General features: G+C 41.4%; 1 protein-coding gene across 3 annotated transcripts in view; it reads left to right on the top strand.

The window, feature by feature from the left end:
• Window positions 1–22,491, top strand: part of GTDC1 (glycosyltransferase like domain containing 1) — a 236,660-nt gene that overhangs the window by 5,110 nt on the left and 209,059 nt on the right. The window contains exons 1-2 of one of the 3 annotated variants that reach the window (XM_079994321.1): window positions 8,205–8,336; window positions 19,803–19,848. The exons of 1 other annotated variant lie outside the window; for it this stretch is intronic. The gene's annotated coding sequence lies outside the window, so the exon portion shown is untranslated. Of the gene's footprint in view, window positions 1–8,204; window positions 8,337–19,802; window positions 19,849–22,491 lie in introns of those variants that run through there. One more of the 3 variants, XM_079994320.1, reaches the window with a different exon arrangement.

Genomic DNA, 22,491 nt, shown 5'->3' with positions numbered 1-22,491 from the left:
TGTAGAGTAGTGTGTTGGACTAGAACCTGGGAAACCAGGGTTCAAATTCCCCACTGAGCTATGAAGCTCACTGGGTGACCTCACTCACTCTGTCTAATCTGCTTTACAGGGTGGACTCTCCTTCACTGGAGGTTTTTAAGCAAAAGTTGGGTGCCCATCTGCCATGGATGTTTTAGTTGAGTTTCCTGCATTGCAGAAGGTTGGGCTAGATCAGGGGTCAGCAAACTTTTTCAGCAGGGGGCCGGTCCACTGTCCCTCCGACCTTGTGGGGGGCTGGACTATATTTTTTTTGGGGGGGGGAGGACGAATTCCTATGCCCCACAAATAACCCAGAGATGCATTTTAAACAAAAGCACATATTCTTCTCATGTAAAAACACACTGATTCCTGGACTGTCTGTGGGCCGGATTTAGGACGCAATTGGGCCGGATCCGGCCCCCGAGCCTTAGTTTGCCTACCCATGGGCTGGTTGGTTCCTGGGGTCTCTTCTAACTCTACAATTCTACGATTCTGTGAAATATAGATAGAACGACACAAGCAGAAAGTAGGATCAGGCAAGGTATACTGTCCAGGAAAGCCTATTGAACAAAAACAATGTGTTTCTAGGAAAACAAGAAAAGCCACAATGTTTTCACGTGTGGGGGGCCCTGTTATGAGATACAGTTCTTAGGCTGAAGTGTTGACTGCTCATACTTTGCACCAGCAGCACAATGTCAAGATATATTGTATGCTGCTTCTGAGCTGATGTCTCTCCAGAGGACGTTTGAGCCAGGCACTTTCCTGTGGTTTTCGTGCCTCAGTTCATGCCCAAGCATACAGTTCAAAAAGATTTTGTTGCGTTTATTTGTGCATCTGCTGCTGAGAAGGGAGTTCAAAATACCACTGACTTCAGATCTTGGTAGTTTGCTAATAGAAAGTAAACAGACTTGCTTCTGTTTGGGCCTTGACAGATTTGAGACACAGAGCCCGTTCAACAACTAGGCCACCTACTCCCCACGAACAGAAGAGCTGCCCACCCATAAATGTTATGTGGCTGAACTTTCAAAATTGCTGAGCAGTTGTTTACACACTGTTTCCAACCTCTTCTGGAAACCTGTCAAAGCCTGGCATGATAGAAATGACTGGATGTTTAGCTGTTTTGAAGAGTATTTATGATAATGATGGATTTATTTGCCTTGAAGTATAATTTGTAATAGACATACATAAATGAGACAGAAAGGAACTAGGAAATTTACCTTGGGTGAAGAATTCATTTAAAATGCGGTGAATTAAATGTTTTAATTTTGTGTTGCATCTTATCTAGTGAAATGTAATTTGTCTGCATATGTATGCAAAATCAAATACTACACATGTCCTAATGTCCTAATACTAGCAGCCTGATTTGAGATGTTTAATATGGACAAGATTGGTGTCAATAGATGCATAGGATTGGTTACGTGGTGGGTTACTACACCTAGTATTAAAGTAGTTATGCAGAATGGGAGTGACAGAATTGAAGTTGCAAGGGAGGAATCAGAGAATTGTAGAGTTGGAAGGGATCCCAAGGGTCATCTATTTCAACCCCCTGCAATGCAGGAATCTTTTGCTTAATTTGAGACTTGAACCCACAACCCTGCGATTAAAAGGCTCATGCTCTGCGAACTGATCAAGCTCATTTGTAAGCCCTTTTAGTACCCTTAGGTACCCATCAGGGGTCTTGGAGATTTGAATTCCTTTAAAGTAGCTTGGTGTTCTCTTACCAGTTCTTTCCCCATCTTGGGCTGTAGCTCTTTCCTTGCATCATTTATTGTGTTTTCACCAGGTTGGGCACTGCTTTCGTTTTGGATGAAGACAGGCAAAGCAGATGCTGAGCAGTTCCACCTTCTCTCTGTCATCCAATAGCATTCCTCTGTCTTCTCCACACAGAGGACCTGCTACTTGGTGGTTCTTCCTTTTGCTTCAGACATAGCCGAAGAAACCTTTTCAAATTATTTTTAACCTCTCTTTCAAGCCTGATCTCATTCTGAGCTTTGGGATGCTTGACCTTCTCCCTGCAACTGTTGGTTACTCTTGCATGCTTTTCCTTTGTGATTTCCACTTTCTTCCATATATATATATATATTTATACACACCCTTCTTAATCTTAGCTCATCTGTAAGCTCCACACCAGTTTCCTTAGATGCCTCCTACTTTTCTTTCTTGTTGGAATTTTCTGGTTTGGGCCCTTCAATATTTCACCTTTAAGAAACTCTCATCCATCTTGGACTCCCTTCTCTTTGCATATTTCTGACCAAGGGATCTCACCTAGTAGTTCCTTCAGCTTTTTGAAATCTGCCTTCTTAAAGTCCAGAGTGCATGTCTGACTACACTCTCCTTTCCCTTTCCTCTGTATCATGAAATCAAAGAGTACATGATGATCACTTCGTCTCAAGGTTCCCAATATTTGCTCAGGACATGTCCAGGAATGGGACATCTTGCTAATGCAGAGCTGTGGAGACATTTGCAGAGGACATTTGTTGTGTATTTCCCTAGTGGGCTCCACACCTGAATGTTAAGATAGGTTGGGGAAAACCAGCTCAGAGGGGTATTTGCAAAGGAGACTTGATAGGTGTAGTTTAAGTCTCTCCTTCAATTTGCTGTAGGTTGGAACCACGTGTTTTCCAAGATAGCATCTCTCATTTAAACCTGAGTTTAGGACTGCCAGGAACCTGTGGCATTGCCAGTGCAGTGCTTTCTGATACTTCAAATGATTTTCACATTGAGGAGAAGTTGGTTCATACTTTGGTTTCTAAATTCTTAACATGGAGGCCTCCAGAAACCACAATAGGACAGTGAATGCATTTAGTACTGATTATAACAGAGCCTTACTGCAATAAGTACAGAACTTTTAGTGTTGCCTTGGTAGATATGTCTTAAAAGTAAATGTCTTAAATATACACCTTAGCCATATTGCTGTGGATGAGATGTGAAAATAAAAATAAATGTGTGAATATCCAACAGACTGACACGGATTGCTTCACATTTTACAACATTGCATCTCCTGACTGCTAGTCTGAAAAAAGGAGATTATATATACATAATGTATATATAACTTTGTACAAAGTTGTAAGCTAGGAAAGGGGGATACAAATCTTTTAGTTTGGGATCCTCTGCTTTCTGAAGCTTTACATTAACACACTGATGTATTTTGGAGGCAATGAACTGCTTCCAGAGGGTGAAAAGCTTGTAGAATTCCACCTTTTGTCTTCTTCTAACAAATGCCATAAGGGAGATCATTGTTTTGCTTTGTTTTGTTTTTCCTAGGGAAGTGGAGTTTTTGAGGCAGTGATTTGCTCAAGGCCACCCAGAAAGTGTCTGAACTTGGCCCATCAACACAGTTTTCAAGGTCAAAGTCCAGTACACTGTTTGGACCCCACCAAGGGCTTTATCGGAAGATTTAAAGCAACCTTGCTTTGCTGTTTTGACCCAACAACATGTAAAAATCTCTAAATTAATATCCTTCAACACTCTCTGTGGCTTGCAGGGTTTGTTATATATGGTTTATATGCTGTGGAGTTGGGTGCCCCAAGGGGAAATCTTGGCCATATTTTGTGAATACAAAAGCTTGAGGTCTTTCTAATATAAACTTTCAGAAAATTTGCCTTTGACCTTGGTTGTCTACTGGACTGCAATTTAATACACAGTGACCTTCTCATTCCAACCTTGCGCATAGTTTAAGGTAAATCAGAGTTTTCCCAAATAAACAATTACATGATCTTTCAGCTTAACAAGAACAATTTCCTGTCTTGATCTTGCACTTAACCTCCCTCCTCCCCTTAAAGGAACAAAATGCTTCTGTTGTCATAAATTCCTTTTGTTTTTGGATATGATTTATAGTTGCAGGGTTACATGGCCCTGATCATTGTTGCTGGCAATGCTTTAAAAATTAGTCTCACTTCTGCATAAAACTATTAGCTTTCTTTTAAAATTTAATGTACAGGCTCCTTGTAAAACAGATGGCCGTGTTAGATGTTTAACTGCAAAAATTGCAAATTAGGAGACTATTTGAATGCTTGGTGTTCTCAGAACTGGACTGGACACATTTGTAATGGAGTTGTTTAGGATGGTTAAGAAATATAATCATTCACTCACTTTGAGATTGTGTGACCTTGGCAGCCAATTTACATGTGTCTGCCCTTGATTCCTTAATAAGGTAAAGGTACCCCTGCCCGTACGGGCCAGTCTTGACAGACTCTGGGGTTGTGCGCCCATCTCACTTAAGAGGCCAGGGGCCAGCGCTGTCCGGAGACACTTCCGGGTCACGTGGCCAGCGTGACAAAGCTGCATCTGGCGAGCCAGAGCCGCACACGGAAACGCCGTTTACCTTCCCGCTGGTAAGCGGTCCCTATTTATCTACTTGCACCCGGAGGTGCTTTCGAACTGCTAGGTTGGCAGGCGCTGGGACCGAGCAGCGGGAGCGCACCCCGCTGCAGGGATTCGAACCGCCGACCTTTCAATCGGCAAGTCCTAGGCGTTGAGGCTTTAACCCACAGCGCCACCTGCGTCCCCATGATTCCTTAATAGTTTGTGCTTAAAAACATCCTTAAAAATGTTAAAACAATGCACAATATTTTAGGAGGTCACAGTAGTCTCCAGGGTACTACTACCAGGGATAGGGCATGCCATTTTGTACAGTATTGCAAACGTTGATGCTTCTTCAGTGCAGCAGGCAGACAGGCAAGTGCTGATGTTTTTAAGACTGGTATGTTTGTCAATCTTCATCACAGATTTATTGAACAAAGTGTTCAATGTTTCGGTGTATTTGAGGCTGTAAATCCCTTCTTCAGGGCAAACCTATTTGCCAAGTGTACCCAGAGTTGATGGTGAAGCTTTTCTATAAGCTGCCCTGAGAACATGGCTATCGGATGGCCTTATGAGTATTAAAAAACCAAAACCAAATGAATTGCCCCTTTTATTGGTTTAGATCAATATTCATATTTTGCAATTAGTATATTTCATAAAACACATATTTATTGCTTGCTTTAATAATTAAAAACCTACCTGTTTGCAGCTAGATAGATTCTTTTATACTAGAAGGGAGCAGGATACGAAATATACCTTTTGCCCTACAAATGGAGATGCTTCCTTGGGCATGTTGTCTCAAGGCCATGTTGACCCCTGTATCCCCCTGATGCTAATTTATTGATGCAGTCTAGCAGTAAATTAGAGGAGTAGGTAAAAGGATGAACCAAGCTCTTTCCTTGCTTCTGCTTCTGCTCCTTCTCCATTTGGCTTTCCTTCAACATTAGCCTGTTTCTCCTTCTCTGTTCCTGGTCTTCTCCTTCCCTTAATTTCAGCGGTCTGGAACCAGCCAATAGTAAAAGCATCTGGTTGTGGTTTTTTTTGGTTTTTTTGTATGGGATGGTTGGGAATCAGCACAACATTTGAACTTAATGTTTTATGTTGAGTTTCTTTGTTTGCCTCAGTGTATAGTTGTTAATGTGACCCTGTAAAATTGTTTTTTAGAGCCGTCATAAGAAAATAATATGAAGATTACAGAGATCTAGATACAACTTTTGACAGGCAGATTTGTCGCGAGGCTGACTTTCTAGGCTTTAAGTGTTTACCAACAGGCAGGAATAAAATATAGTTGCTTTTTTAAAAAATTGGAGGATTGTAGGGTGGAAATTTTCTTGGGACCGGAATTTGCAAATTGACACTATTCTGGCTAGAACAGGGCAGTTGGAAGTTAAGGTATAACTGACATCACAGTGTTCTGAATGTGTGTTAATTCCACAGAGAAATCATATTGTGTTTTCCTTGGAACAAACAGTCCAAACTTCTATTGAAGGTTATTTTCATATGAAGTTTACTCCTTAGCAAGTGCACACAGGATTTCAGCCAAAGCCTCTTAATGTAACTTCATATGAAGCTCCATTAAGAGGCTTTGGCTGAAATCCTGTGTGCACTTACTAAAGAGTAAATCCCATTGAATTTTGTGAGCCTTGCTTCCGAGTAAACAGGCGTAGGCTTTGGCTGTATGTCTGTGCATTTCTTTCTTCTTTCTTTCTTTCTTTCTGTTGTTAGAACTTTTAACTAGTTAAATGTTAAAACTGTATCCACTAAAACACGAAGTTCTGCTGCTTTTAGTAGCCAAAGTTGGTCAGTATTATTGTTATTGTAGCTTTTTCTTTGTTTGTTCGTATTAGCTACATTCCCAATGACTTTCATGCCATTTACGTCACTTTCCTGCTGATGATTTGCAGCAAGGGAGATGAAATGGGCAGCTGTTTTTATCAAAATCCAGTTATAATCCACCTTTGGAAAAAAGACAGAAAAGCAGGAATTTGCTTGTTTGTTTGTTTGTTTGGCCTGATTTTGAGTGTTTTTAGCTGCTAGGTTTCTTTTGAGTAAAAAATAAAAAAGGATTGCCTAATCGAAAATAAAACGGACTTTCTGCATTCCACTCTTATTTACCTATTTATTCTCACCACTTTTAGGCTATGTTGGCACAGTGTCCTGGCAGTGTCATCAAGAAAAAATGTCAAGGGGCATTGGTACTGTTGGGGTTGCTTCACGTGAGGGCAGTGATCTGCTTGATTTACCAGTTGAAAATCTAGACTTTCTGTTAATGAAACCGGCAGTGATGGATTTTAAATCACAAAAAAAAATTCCAAAGGGTGTTCTATTTCAAGTTTCCGAAGGCCACTTCCCATGTTACAGTTTAATGTTTCAGACTAATCTTCGTGTAGAAAAGAAGAGAGTATATGCCATATTATACAACCCATGGCATGAATAGTTCTTTATGCCATGATTGATTTTTTTTTTAATGCCATATTCTCTAGTCAGGCATGGAGCTGATACAAGTGTTATTGTAATGTGTATATTACATTTACTGCTATGTATATTTTGGTGTTTTCTAGTAGTTAACCAAAATCCTCACAGTCCTTTGTGAATGCCAGCATCTTTTGTATTTTTAACAAAATGGTGGTTGAGTCGTCCCCCGTTCCCAGAAGAATGTTTATTCCTTAACTTGGCTATTTTTAAGCACTTGCATGGTGTTCATCTTTTCTTCCCTGTCTAAATGGTTTAATGAGGGATTATCTTTTGTATACTTGTTAAAATGAATAATCAGTAGGAGAAAACATTGCAGAAATAAACAAGAAATGGTTGGAGTTTGCTCTGTTTAACTGAGACAAGTTATTTCATCCATTTTCAGTGTTCCTTAGCAACGCAGAGTAGTCTTACCCAGGGCACTTTCACATCTTTCTTCAAATATAGCTTTGGTAATGTTTTATATGACCTGAAGTTCGTCCATCTGTCCTGAAGCTCCCAATGTTTTTCCATTGCTTTCAATGATCAAATGATCTTACATGCCTCCTTTCAGCTTAATAATGCACAAGTTGACGAGAGAATCATTTCACATGTCAGGTTTTTCAAGAGTTCTGGGAAATTACTTGCGGTTGTGTTTAGCAAAGCTAAAAGTTATTGAAAATGTGTTACAATTTCATAATGAAAGGAGTAAGAAAAATATTAGCTTGGAAACAAGCTAAATATTTTCTGATAGCCGTAGCCTCAAGGGGGATTCTAGGATCGCTTGTAATAAAGGGATAATTTTGATATCTTTTGGTCAATGGACTAGGGCTCTGTTTAGATAATAATTTTTGAAAATGCAGGCTTTATGCAGATTGTTACATTATCAAATTCTTTGAGTGTCAACACTGAGTTTATTTACAGCTAGTGCTTTCATTGTTTCTTTGTAGATTTAGGAAACTTGTTCTCTTGAGTATTCCTTCTTAACAGATCAAAGGATATCTAAACACCCAATAATCCTGCCTTCCTCTTCTTGCTTTATATTTTGCTAATGTTCGTAAAACTGATTCTGCTACTTGCACTTGTGGATCTCTGATTTGACTATGGCTATCTACTTATTTAACTGAAGAATGAAGTTGTTGCTGGGTTGGGCATGATGTCACACAGATACTGCTTTACATGGTTTTCCAAGGTGGCCGTATCAACATAGGGGCTACTGCCAATCTTCAAAACTATCTTTAAGCTGACGAAAATAATATTTTCCAGTCTGTGTGGCACATACTAATGTCAGCATGGACATAGCTCCACCACAGGCATCAGTTTACAGTGTCCTCCACTTGTCAGCCATTTTGTATGCACTAGTTCTTAATATCTCCCCTTGGTCTATATGTGAAGCAGAATGAGATGATGAAGGTCCAAGGTCATAGGCACCAGATCCCCTCAATCTTTTTTTTGAGGGAGCTGACCCCCGCATTGTTGAGGCCAAACATAGAGCCGGGCATGGAGCGACGTCAGGACATCGCATCAGGCCCCCTCAGTATTATTTGATGGCACCTCTGTCCAAGGTAGTAGTATGAATTGTACACAGAATCAGTTAATTGTTTTATTGCACCTTGTTTTGTGTACTTGCTATGAAAGAGCAATATACAAGTTCTAACATAAAAATTTCAGGCTTCGACCACACAGTTTCCCCCCCCAGAAAGTGATCCTATTTGACTTTAAGGATAGCGTCATGATAAGGAGTTTATATGGGGGAAAAACATGTCTGCATATTTATGTTCATGAGTTTCAAATTGAACTATAGTTTTTTCTTTCTTTTTCTTTTTTTTAAAAAAATCCTGTATAGAACTACATGTTTAGCTTCCAGATTGATGCTGCCTTTGCTTTGCAATGTCTATGGGAACCATTCACACCTAACTGTTTGATCATGATGGCAGTCTGCTGGGTATATCCTGCAGGGAAGCTGTCCACTTCCTCCTGCCTGTTGCCCAGCTAGCATCAAATCTCCATATAAGCACTGCTTGCTTAGACGTAATATTTATTAGTTCGGAAAGATTGGCAAAGATGCCAAGAATCCTGCATCAAGCAAGGAAGGGATGCATATACTTCATGTCATTTCCAGATGTTCTTGTTAAATTTTAACCAGCTGTCTTTACCTGATTACAAATACGTGATTAAGTGGTGAAAGCATAACCCATTTTAAGCACCAGAGTGAAACTTGACTGACTTAGGATTGGCTTGAGCATATGGTGGTACTACTAATTTTTCCTGGGGTTTCACTTTTGTCCACTTCTGCAATTCCTGAAACTTCTGTTGATGATGGAATCTCCTATAAGGACTGCTGCAATCTTAGCAGTTGTAGGAATAATGTGTTATGAGTGTGCCACTTCCTTCCTGATCTCAGGAGCTAAGCAGAATTAGGCCTGGTTGGTACTTGGATGGGAGACTGACTGGGAATATTGGGAGCTGTAGGTTTGGGTCAGCCCAGATAGCTCTAATGGTTAGAGGGTGATGCTGATAATGCCAAGGTTGCATGTTTGATCCCCGTATGGGGCAGCTGCATATTCCTGCATTGCAAAGGGGTTGACTAGATGATCCTCAGGGTACCTTCCAACTCTATAATTCTATGATTTTATGAAAGGATGTTTGTGGGTAGGAAACCCTCACTTCCAGACAAGTTCAATAATTGCCATCTCAATTTCATGGCCTTAGAAACAAAGGGCTGATTCCTTCAAACTTTCCTATTAAAACCTTTCTGTTCTTTACTGAGTTGTTTCTGTCAATCTTCACATAGCTGGATTAAGATGGGAAACCAGAGACCTCTGTTTAGAAGGGAGATATGGAAAGAGCTGTAGGAAAGAAAAGGTGTTATTTGGAATGGAACCATACAGAAACTACTGCATTTCATGCACCAACTGATGTTAGACCTTGCAATTTTTTATTCTGCAATGGGCATTGCTTTGCCTTTGCCTTTCATATAAGTAAATCCTGTATTTTATAATTACCATAATTTGTGTATCTTTTAAGGCCAGGGAGTCATATTGTTTTAGCTGTTTAAACTGAAGGTATTTTGATAATGCCTTTATAGCTGCTGTTTCCAAATGTGGGCTTGAAATGTTAGCGGTAACACTAGGTTTATTTCCTACCTCAAGAAATGAAGGAATTCTCTGGCTTCTCCATTGTTCAAGACTGCCCAATCTAATCAAATTGAGTTACTAACTGTTGGCTAACTGAATGATCCTAAACACATTTACGTAGAAGTAAGCCTTGTTGAGTTTATTTAGGAACACTGCCTGAATATGTCAAAGTTCCTCTTTGAAATTAGGTCCAAACGTTTTTAACGGAAACATGTAACTTATTACTTTCTGGCTTTTAAAGAATTCTGCATAATAAATTGGTGATCATACTGTATACGCAGTTAACTCTGCTCTGATTGGGGGAGTGAGCTATATTATTTTTAATACCTTTATTTATTGTGGGGTTTGTGTTACTGTGAATTACTTTCTAACCCTCCTTGATTACTGTATTTTTCTCCCTATAGGACGCACTTTTTCCCCTCCAAAAATGAAGGGGAAATCTGTGTGCGTCCTATGGGGCGAATACAGGCTTTCGCTGAAGCTTGGAGAGTGAGAGGGGTTGGTGCGCACCGACCCCTCTCGCTCTCCAGGCTTCAGGAAGCTATCAGCAATCCTGGGGAGCCCGCGGGAGTTCCCGCAGGGCTCCCTAGGCTGCGGATAGCAGCCTGTCGCCCGGTGCGTGGGGCGCCCTAAAGCCGAGCGCCCCGCGCACCGGGTAGACATCCGCAGTGTGGGGAGCCCTGCGGGAGTTCCCGCAGGTCTCCCCACGCTGCGGATAGCAGCCTGCCGCCCGGGGCGCCCTGAAGCAGAGCGCCCCTCATGCCGGGCAGATATCCGCAGCGTCGGGAGCCCTGTGGGAGTTCCCGCAGGGCTGCCCACGCTGCGGATAGCAGCCTGCCGCCCGGCGCACGGGCTGCCCTGAAGCAGAGCGCCCTGCGTGCCGGGCAGACATCGGCCAGCCCCACAAGCTCGGGGGACAGCTGGGAGGCATAGTGCCGCCATACCGCTGTTCCCTGACCTGGTTTTTTTTTTTGGGGGGGGGAAATAAAGGGAATTTCCCCCCCTTTATTTTCCCCCAAAAAACTAGGTGCGTCCTATGGGACGGAGTGTCCTATGGGATGAAAAATACGGTATTTAAAATAAGTAATTCATAACTGTCAGAGCTGCCTCTAGGTCCCAGCTCACAGAGGACCAACGCTAGGCTGTAGTAATGTACAAAAGTCTTTATTGAAGTTCAATTTCCATTTCAAAGCCACAGCATGCAGCCCTACATCTTAAACCCTAGATCGGCGAAGTCCCGTCTGAGTCTCCTCCCCTCTGACACCAGTTTAAGATCCTAGCCCTGCTCCACCTTTTCCGCTGCTCTCTCCTCTTCTGGGTCCTCCTGCCCGCTGGGGCATTGCCCTTTCTGGACTCTTCCGACGCTGAGTCGCTTAGCTCCTCCCCCTGCCTCCTGCGGGCTTTAGGACCCGGTTCCCAATCCTCATTCTCTGCTGTCCCGCGCTCCTGTACATTTGAACTTGCCTCTCGCGCCAACCCAGTGACCTTTCTCCTAACCGTTACACTACTTCGGTCACTGCTTCCCTCTTCCGGGATACTGGCCGGATCTGACCTCCCCTCCGTTGTCCGACTTTCTGATGGAGGCGTGGTCAGCCCTGCCTCATCTTCTCTCCCTGGTGGGGAATGCACTGGCCCCGATACTTGGGACTCTTCCCCCCCCACTCTGCTCTGGTGGGGAAGCTGGTCCTGATTTCCAACTACTGCTCTGGGAGTCCCTGCTGCCCCCTTGCTCCTGGGGCGTTCCCCTTGGGAACCCCCTACCCCTGGCCACTGGCGCCCCCTTCTGTGAATCTTCCGATTCGCTGGAGAGGCTCATGGAATCCCTCGGTCCACTGTCCTCTTCTCCTACGCTCCCCTCGGATTCTTCCCCTTCGCTCTCCATCTCCTCTCTTCCCTGTGCCTCTGCTCCTGAGCCCCTGACAATAACCTTTTAAAAATTGATTCTATTTAATGTTTAAACGATGCCAGTTTCTTGTTTTTAGTAAGATCTATAGTGAGATCACAAAGTGAGGCATGTAGTGTAGGTTCCTTTTTGTTATCTCTTATTATTTCTTTGTTATTTATTAAGTGAATTTATTTATACACTGCCCTTCAAGGTTTCCATTCCTAGGATGGCTTGCATTAAAACAATAGGATAACAATTCAAAATGTAAGAATAATAATTCACAACAAGTGCACGGGGGAGTCTTTGTCCCAATGCATGGGATTCTGTTGGTGCCTTTGCACTCACTGCAGGGCTTTTGAGACAGTGGGTGCCTCTTGCTATAGGAAGAGAAAAGGAAGTTACTTTGCTGATTTACCCTTCCTCCTGTCCTAGTCCACTTTCTATCCTGTCTCCCAGCTCTCTAGAGCTGAGATTTTTTTTGGGGGGGGAAGAAGGGGAACTGGCAAAAATGCCTCCCCTCCTTCCATTAGCAGAGGCATCCACTGGATCAAAAGCCCTCTCATGTGCATGAGAGCATCAGTCCATTTGCACCCAGTTGATCTATAAATATGGCTGATGATGGAGAGAATGGCCATCTGAGAGAAGAGTGGCTTGTACGGCAGGGCTATTCTATGTCAGAAATATTGCATCCTGATTTCAGCGAAGTAGGCAGATGGAGAAGGAACGACTTCCCAAGCCCCCTTGTTCCTTGTGGACAAAGCTATCCCTTTGTAGCTCCTCTCAGAACAACATTTTTAAAAAAAGGAATAGGGAAAATGTAAACAGGAGACTTTTGGCTTACAGGCCAAGGCACACACACCACACACAGGCCTCTGAGGCCTGCTTCATGCTAAGCAAAGTAACAGATCTTTGTTGCTAAAGGGATTAGGGCTGCAGGGTTTCTGAGGCACCGTTGAGGCATTCAGCTGGCCTGAAGTTGGGGCTTTGTCAAGAGAGACCTCCATTATAGAACTGTTGCAATTTTAAAGAATTGGGCCGTGTGTCAACAGCAACAACAGAAGCGACTTTTGCTGCTCTGTAGCTCTGGTGGTCCCTCCAGAGAACTGGGCGTGACTTGCTGTGGGCCTGGGAGGGGAGAGTGCCAGCCAGACAAGGCCCAGTCGGAGGCTTGGTGGCCGCTGTGGGAATTTGGTCCTACATGCAAGTGGCCTTCTCTCCCTGCCTCGCTTGGACGCCGGTTGAAGACTGCAAGCCTGTTGCAGCTGCAGCTTGAAGCACCCTTGAGTTAAAATTTTTGAACTTTTGAACATGACACACACACACATTTTTAGTTTTTCTCTATTTTTGATCTTTAACATTAATTCGATTCCAGAGTCTGACTCCTGATCTTTTTTGGAATAATATATATGGTTTTTGATATAAATTTGACCCTATGAACATGGCGGATCGTCATGTTTGCTCAGCCAGTACTTAATATTAAGAATCGCTGTATTGATTTGTTTGAGGTACAGTGGTACCTCGGGTTACATATGCTTCAGGTTACAGACTCCGCTAACCCAGAAATAGTGCTTCAGGTTAAGAACTTTGCTTCAGGATGAGAACAGAAATCGTGCTCTGGCGGCACGGCGGCAGCAGGAGGCCCCATTAGCTAAAGTGGTACTTCAGGTTAAGAACAGTTTCAGGTTAAGTATGGACCTCCAGAACGAATTAAGTACTTAACCTGAGGTACCACTGTATTGTGGAACTGCTATAGAGGGTCAAATTCCAATGTTGAAATGAGTTTTGCATTTCGAAAAACGTGTTAATAACTATTTTCAAGAGGCTTAAGTGTGGTGCTTGTTGTGGTATGTCAGCAGGGAGGAATCTGTGAGCCTCCAAATGTTGGACCACAACTTCTGTTATCTGTAGCACTGACTATGTTGGCTGAGACTGATGGAAATTGCCCCCAAAATATATGGGGACCCCAGGTTCCCCACCATTGTGATATATGAAACAGGAAGTGGGCTAATTTGGTCACCTGTTAATGAATCAGAATCAAAACGCCTTGTTGAGGGACATATTCTAGGCTAAGCAGCAAGGAACTTTTTTGTACATCACCCTGTCTGGTGGGCTTCAATCTTGGCCATAGAGGTGTCTGTGCCATGTTGGGAACCCCAACACTTTAGGAAGATTGATGCCCTAGGAAGTGAATGTCACTCCTCAGTTTCTATGGAGAAACTAAATGGCTGTGCTAGGGGATAATGCCATGGTTGGAGCTAACCTGTTTCTTCCTCTGCTGCTAAGAGAGGGAATGCCAGAATTGACTTTGATATGTATGACCGTGATCAACAGGATTGTTCCTTGTAAGACCTGTATAGTACTTTGATGTTATTTCTGTGAAGGGAGTAGGGGTCTTGTTTTCTTCTAGTGACCCACCCTGATGGATGTGTTTGGATAGGAACACAGGATATAGAGAGGGAAATTTTGAGTATTAATTTATTGTCAAATTTATGTCCTGCCCTTCCTCCCCGAGGAGCCCAGGGTATATTGCCCTGCATTCATTACTACTTTTTCTTAAAGTTGTCACCCTAGAATTGCTGACAAGCAACCACTGCTACGGTTCAACAGTGGATTACAATACATTCTAGCAGATTTTGCAAGAATGCCCTGGCAAAAAGAGTGATTTGCTTTTGCATGCTCAGTTACCATTTCTCCTTCTGGCTTTGAGGCAGATGCACATGTCCAGAACGGCACATATGTGAAAGCCACAGCCTTTTGCTGGCAATGTCAGTTTCTTGAACAATGCATAAGCTTCTGGGTTTCGGAAATGAAGCAAGAGACGTCAGTCGGCAATGGAGCTTAATAAATAAATATACAGGTCTGCTGTTTTTAATGATCAAAATATGATTTCCAGATTATTAATAGCTATTGAATATTTTAATGGCCTAAATGCAATCTAGGAAATGTTATATTGCCAATTAGTAATGTTCAAGTACAGTGGTACCTCGGGTTACATACGCTTCAGGTTACAGACTCCGCTAACCCAGAAATAGTGCTTCAGGTTAAGAACTTTGCTTCAGGATGAGAACAGAAATCATGCTATGGTGGCATGGCAGCAGTGGGAGGCCCCATTAGCTAAAGTGGTGCTTCAGGTTAAGAACAGTTTCAGGTTAAGTACGGACCTCTGGAACAAATTAAGTACTTAACCTGAAGTACCACTGTAATTGTTTCTTCTGGAACACACATGCATATGCTTCATACACTTTTCTTTCTCCCTAACACAAGTTGCATCCTCCCACCCCCAAATCTCCAAAGGATGATGTTCCAGACCTTCCCCAAATAAAACAAAAACAGTTTCAAAGTTAGGCACAAGAGAGCTGCCAGTGGACAATATTGCTAACATTTGTATGGTATTTCTCCTTGCAGTTCCCAGCAGTATTCTTATACCAAATTTTCAGCTACCTTTAAATTTTTGATTTTTAAAAGTAGTTTTGACTATGTATGGACACCTATGGAAGGCAGCATTTCTCAAGGAAAGCTTGATGATGATGATGATGATGATTTTAAAAAACCCCAACTGCAGGTGTTGTTGTTTGTCTGAATGTTTGCATTGCAGTAATCCAATTCAGTAAATACACCCTGCATGAAATTTAACTGTGTTTTAATGTTGTGCTTAAACAAAGTTATTGACACGATTATCCACCTCATGGTGGATAATCATTCATACACATAAAGTTTCATTCCTTGAACATGGCAGAAAGTGTTGGAAAAAATGGTGCCATTGTAGTAACATGGGAATTGATAGTGATTTGCATAAATAAATAAATAAATAAATAAATAAAGAAATAAAGAAATCTTATGCTAAAGATAATCCAGACTGTATATGAGAGGTCCACTTAGGTGAACTTTGTCCATTTGGGTATTTGCCTGGGCCCTTCAATCCTTGGTTTCCAGCAAAGGGAAAGCTTACCATTTTGTGGGACATTTGAGATGAGGTAGGGCAGGCACCCCCAACCTTCAGCCCTCCAGATGTTTTGGACTACAATTCCCATAATCTCTGACCACTGGTCCTGTTAGCTAGGGATCATGGGAGTTGTAGGCCAAAACATCTGGAGGGCCGCAGGTTGGGGGTGCCTGAGGTAGAGGAAATCGCTTTTTGACATGTGTATCTATCTATCTGCCTGCCTATCTATCTATAGCCTGCTCTGCTGTTTTTAATTTTGATTCTGTCCGGCTGATCTTAATTTGATTTTTGTCTGCTATGTCAAGTTATTTTTATGACTGTTTTATTGTACTTGCGGGGTAAAAAGAATACATTCTTGACAGTTCCTTTGTTAGCAGTTTGGGATGTTGTCGAAATGGAAGTGGACGGAAGTGTTCTTAAACACAACAATCAATCCTATTTAGGTTGGGGAGCAGGGGACTCCAAAAGCAACAAGCAACTCCCTCAGCCAACTAGCTACAACAAAAAGCCAAAAACTAAAATTAAACAAAAACTAAAACTGGGAAAGCATGGGTAATGCTGCACCCTTTATCTTTTCCTGTCAGTAGATAATAGTCCTTCCTTGGAGGTTCTTAAGCAGAGGTTGGATGGCCACCTGTCATGGATGCTTTAGTTGCTGGGGGTTGGACTGGATGACCCTTGGGGTTCCTTCCAACTGCGATTCTACAATTCTAAAATGCATGGCAGCACCCAGCAGCTGTTAGCGAATATTCTAAATTGAATGTATTCAGATTATCTTTTGTATTTGTACAGAACTCAGAATGTTTTGAATATGCATTTTCTGTAGTTTCTATGCTGGTTACTGCCTGAGGCAGCTCACCTGCTGCTCAGGTTGATCTTATTACAGCACTCTGGACTGAAGCAAAAGCCTGTGTGCGATTGTAGCTGAAAACACTCCCAAACCTGTCACTTAATCAGGTGCTGAAAACTTACGTGCTGATGGAGCCAGAGAAAGAAATGGAAGATATGGATGAAGAGTCCCAGTTTCTTGACCATGAAATATGTACTTAAATTCTGAGCAACTTTTTTTTAAAGAGGTACCGTGCTCCTTTTTTATATAGATCAGAGGCCATGAATTTGGTAAGCCTGGCATTCCACCGTTCTGTGGTACAGCTTGCTGCTGCCTGACTTCAGTGCTTCCCCTTATGAATAAAATCTCATATTATCATGTCTATAACTGACCTTATTTATAAGGATGGTGTGCAGAGGAGTTGCTCTGAACGGATGCAGTGCGGCGGAACTGCTTATGTTAATCTAATGAACAGCATTTGTATGGGTGTGTTTCTGTCTAGCTGAATCCTGAAACAATCAGTGTACCTGAACTTAGTACGTATGTTTTAAACTTTATCCTAACTTTATTTTTATGAATGAAGCAGAGTGAAAAGTTCACACAACAGGGCTTTCTTCGTCCTCCCATCTTTCCACAGCCCCTGTACCTCTGAGAGAGAATCTGTTCCTGCGGTTGGAGGACATTTGGGTGTGATGTTAGACAGGGTGTGGGAGGGCTGCCAATAAAGGCACAAGTTGACACAATTTCCCCACTATTGTGAATGGAAGAACAACTTCCATGCTCTGGATTTAGGACTGATAAGTAAAAATCAAAATTTTAAGTGAAATAGGTTCTGTTTCCTGTAGATGAAATTTGTTAAGCATATCATATCTCTTTGCTGTTAGCAAGACAGTGAGCTGATGACGTATTAACTTAAAGATGAAAGCTAAATAGTTTGCTGCCCCCCTGCTCCATAGTTTACCTAAATAGTTCAAAATAGCTAAATAGTTTACCTAAATAGTTTACTTAAATAGTTCAAAATCTGTTGATTTAAGATCTTCTACAAATGAGCTTTTTGGAAATTTGAAAATGCTGCCTTTGTGCAAGCAGAATCCAACACAATGCTTTAAAGTGTCTAAGGTAAGGCGTTTCTGAATCATCTTGAAACATGTGGTTGCAACTTCTACAAGTACTTTCAAGATTGAAACTAGAACACAGGTTAGTGTTTCCATTTTTGTACCTGCAGTTTGCATCATCTCTAGAAAGAAAGCATTTACAGTCCATTTGTAAGGCGTATATTGAAAGCACATGCCTCAAATGTCATGCCACATGTCAGTTTAGTTGAGGTATGGGAGAATCTTGACTTCACTCCCCCCCCACCTCTTAAGAGGTGCAACATTGGGTTTCCCCGTTTCAAAGCAAAACAGCTGTATAGCACATGTGGGTGCTTTTCTCTAGATGTTTGGGTGGGAGGGTTCTTGACATTTTAAATTAGTATTTCATTTCAGCAGTGTCTGCAAGAAATTTCTGTAAAAGTTAATAGAGCAGATGTGGGTCATCAGAAATCTATCTTTCTGAATAAAAATTCTGACTTGTTCTGAATATCCTTTCATCACTGAACAAATTTTGAATGTGTTAAAGGAAAATGAAATGCTGTCAGTTTTACTGCTGCAACCGAGGGTTCCATTGACATATAGGAGTGCTATGTATGCTCTATGTTTTAAGTTGTCCAGTTCAGGGAGTTTCATTAGAATTGTATTTATTTATTTCTAGTCTGTTCAATTATTACCTTTTGTGCATCCATTTTTTATTTTTTTGCACACATAGAGATGCCCCATTTAAGTAAACATCATGCAGGACCACACAGTGTTAGCAGGTGACTTGTGTGACAATATGAAATGTTGAAAATTAACTCAGTGGTGTACAGCTGTCTAAAATTGACCTGATAGAGATATTGAGATAAAGAGAAAGTAATGGGTGGCATCCAATGTTCCCACTCCAAAAGCCAGTTCCAGCAATGCCTTCAACAAACTCCATTGTGCTTTTACTTTTGTGAATAAAAGCTGATTGCAATTCGCGTCTTGAGTCCTTTTCCTGACCTGTGGATGAAGCTTCATTCCTGACAGCCCCTTAACATTGTACAGCATAAGTATTGGTTGGCACCCGATGTTATTACAGAGAAAAGGCATACAGAAAGATTATCCGACCATGATCTATTTCTTACATTTATATACCACCTTTTACTCTAAGCAGGTCAAGGTTCTAGCCCCCCCCCCTGTATATCTTCACAACAAACCTCTGAGGGGAGGTTGGGTTGAGTGTGGTTGTCCCAAAATCACCCAGTGAGCTTCATGGTTGAGAGGGGATTCGAACCCTCCTCCCAGATTGTATTTATGACAGAGTTCAGAGAGAAAGAACTTTTTTCTTCCTGCCATTATGTTTGAGGGATGTGATGAAAGGGAAGTGTGATGAATGCTAACGGTAGATTAAAAATTAGCAAAACCTAGCAACAAATTATTTTTGTGTATATAAAAGTATTTTGTAAGTATAAAGCAAGTGAATCGCTCTGTGTGTGTGTGTGTGTGTGTGTGTGTGTGAGAGAGAGAGAGAGAGAGAGAGAGAGAGAGAGAGAGACCGGGGCTCTAAATAATGTTATTTGGAAAGTGCTAGCTCTTGCAACTGGTGTATATACCTTCCTTGACAAACTATTATTGTTAAACTTGAAGTTCTGACCAGCTTGTTCTTTGGTATTTAATACTAGCTGGTTTCCTTGTAAAAATCAAAACCCACAAATGCTTGATGAAGAGAGACTCACTGCTAGGATTCTAATAATACATTTTAAACAGGATTTTTAAAAGTCCTAGTTGTAGACCTGCACAAGTGATGTGGTTAGAATCCTGCACCTAGTTAAGTGTGCATAGGTTTCAATCTTCATTGAGCTTTCATCGAGGTTTCAAGTACATATAAATAAACTTGGGCTAGCAGCTGCTGTGTTGAATTTCTATAATACACTGTAGATAAAGTATGTCTTGTGGCATTTTGATAATTTTAGAATGGATTGCCATGATGAAACAGAGCACGTAAATATCAACAACTGTACGGTTCTAATCTTGTTGAGAAATGCTTGTTGCATCTCATGTAGACGTAACTGCAGTGGAAGTCTTATCATTTTGTGTAATTATTCAGCAATCAGTTTCTGTATGACTTTGTATTTCTATACTGTTAATGAAAAAAATGTTTCTGTAAATATTTTTACAGAACACTGGGTGCCAAAGAAAAACGTTTTCATAGAAGTCATCATAAAGTAAGTTGAATTTCTACTGTGGGATTGCATATTTATGTTTCTTGGTATAGTTCTTAACTGCGATGCAAAACTAAGTAAAGAACTAGTAACGTTTTTTCTTCACAATGAAGAAGAGCAATTTTCTGTCCTAGTCATAAAGTTTCAAAATGACAGCCTGAGAGAATATGAAATTTACCTCTATCGTCAAAGATGACAAAAACCGAGAACTCGTCACGTAGAATAATTTTACTATATTTACCTTTATAGATAGGAAAGATACACACTTCATTTATTTTTTCAGGTAGTGCACAGACCAGAGGCCATTTTGAACACGGGTGAAGCTGCTAGCATGTTTAAGGAGTTACTTACTGTACATCTGCATATTATCTGAACTACGTGTTTTATCCAACACTGCAGTACTGTTTGTGCAACAAGCACCTGTGTGTGCAAAGGAATGTCCCATTCATCTCTTGCAGTCCCTTGTGTGTCCTCAAAATCTGCTCTGGAGGGTAGGGGGATGCCCTCCCCCCCCAACAGATTTGGGGAGAGGGAGGAAGAGAGGCAAGAAAGGAAAGTCACAGAACATGAGTGGAAATCTGCTTGTGGCATTGGATATAACCCTATGACCACTGTTAACAATCTGACTACATAAACAACCTGTGGCTGCTTCTCTTGGACTCGTTTTCATTAGGGAGAAGGTAGCATCTGTAATGTTTGTTTAGTTAGAAACTGCGGAGAAACTCAATTCAGATCTCATTGGAAGCCCTATCTATCAAATTTGGACTTCTGAAACAATATGAGAACTAAAACACAACTATCCATTGAAATTTGCAATTATTCAAATTTTGCTATGCAGTTTGTCAACCAAACACAGTTTACAAAAATACATATAGTGTGTATAAAAATGAATACATTGGTGAAAATAACACATAAACATGCATTATATTAGAGAAAGCTGCTTGCAAAAACATGTACTTTTCAAACGGCATATAAAAATGTGTTAGGAAAAATCCGCACTAAAATCCTGATGGATTTTCATGCATTCCCTCCACCCCCAAATTTTATTTGCAAATTGCTGCAAAGTGTTGGTAACTAAATGTAAGCTTAGGGAAAATGAGAAACCGAAAAAAGCAAAACTGGCAGATCCTTCTGTCCTTCGTTTCAGGTGCCGCTGGTGCAGTCATTTATATATTTAAAACATTTTTATGCTATACCAGTTGTTTGACAAAACAAATATAACAGTAAAACAACACGTTGTTGTTGTTGTTTAGTCGTTTAGTTGTGTCCGACTCTTTGTGACCCCATGGACCAGAGCACGCCAGGCACTCCTGTCTTCCACTGCCTCCTGCAGTTTCGTCAAACACATGCTGGTAGCTTCGAGAACACTGTCCAACCATCTCGTCCTCTGTCGTCCCCTTCTCCTTTGTGCCCTCCATCTTTCCCAACATCAGGGTCTTTTCCAGGGAGTCTTCTCTTCTCATCAGGTGGTCAAAGTATCGGAGTCTCAGCTTCAGGATATGTCCTTCCAGTGAGCACTCAGGGCTGATTTCCTTCAGAATGGATAGGTTTGATCTTCTTGCAGTCCATGGGACTCTCAAGAGTCTCCTCCAGCACCATAATTCAAAAGCATCAAAACAACACAGGTAGAGGATAATCCTTTCTTTGCACAGTCAAGGAGGCAAGGAAAGGGATGCACAAGGTTAGGATCTACTTCCAATATCAAATCACATATAGGACTGAAGGCGCTGCCTTATACCGGGTCACACTCTTTGAACCTGGGACCTTCTGTAGCTAAAGCATGGCCTCTGTGACCAGGTTATGGACTTTGAGTGTGGGAGAGTGACCAAGACCTGTAGTTTTTATATTACTTCAAACAGTGTTTTTCAGCACAGGAAAATCATCGCTTTTTCCCTTTTCGATTTGAGTAATACGTCAACAGGTAATGGGTAAATGTTGACGCACAAGTGTGGGAACTAGAGGTAGAACTTGAACTCATATCTTGTATGCTGCTGTTAGTGGAACCATTTATTTTTGGCTCTGCTAGTAGAATTAGTGTTTTCATATGCAATCACAGTAGTTTTGTATATAGGCTTGCTTTATGGCATCATATTTGCTCTCTCCAGAACACAAACACCATGTGTACAGTTTTAATGTCCACTGCACCAACTACACGGAAAGTCCCCCCAGCCTTTAATCAGCAGTTTTCCATATCTAAATCTGAAATACAGAGGCTGAAATCATTAGTCATTCAGTGAAGAAATGAATAATAGAAACTGCAAGAATAAGGTGGAAGAAGTTTCATCTCATTGAGAAAGTAGGTGATGCCCAAATTTGTGTTGCTTCGCTCTTTGTGAAGTAGCAGTTTCAATATCAGAATCAGGCCAGCCTTGCTGTGTCAAGATATAAGCTATGTGTACTAAACAAAAAATTGGAGCATTTGATACCAAACTCTGTAGATTGGACTGCAATCCTGTGCATACCCACCTACAACTAAGGCCCATTCAATGCTTCAGGATGTCCCATACATATGCATAGGTTGTGTAGTAACTTTCAGCTCTTGTTTTAATTGAGATAAGCAATTGGATGTTAGAAATCAAAGACCTGAACCCATTTGTGTATGTGTCTGTTCCTTTAAATTTGTGGAACTTGGATTCCTTTAATTAG

Source organism: Podarcis cretensis, assembly GCF_951804945.1.
Source record: "Podarcis cretensis genome assembly, chromosome: 1".
NCBI lineage: Eukaryota > Metazoa > Chordata > Lepidosauria > Squamata > Lacertidae > Podarcis > Podarcis cretensis.
This window is presented reverse-complemented; position numbering and strand designations above follow the sequence as displayed.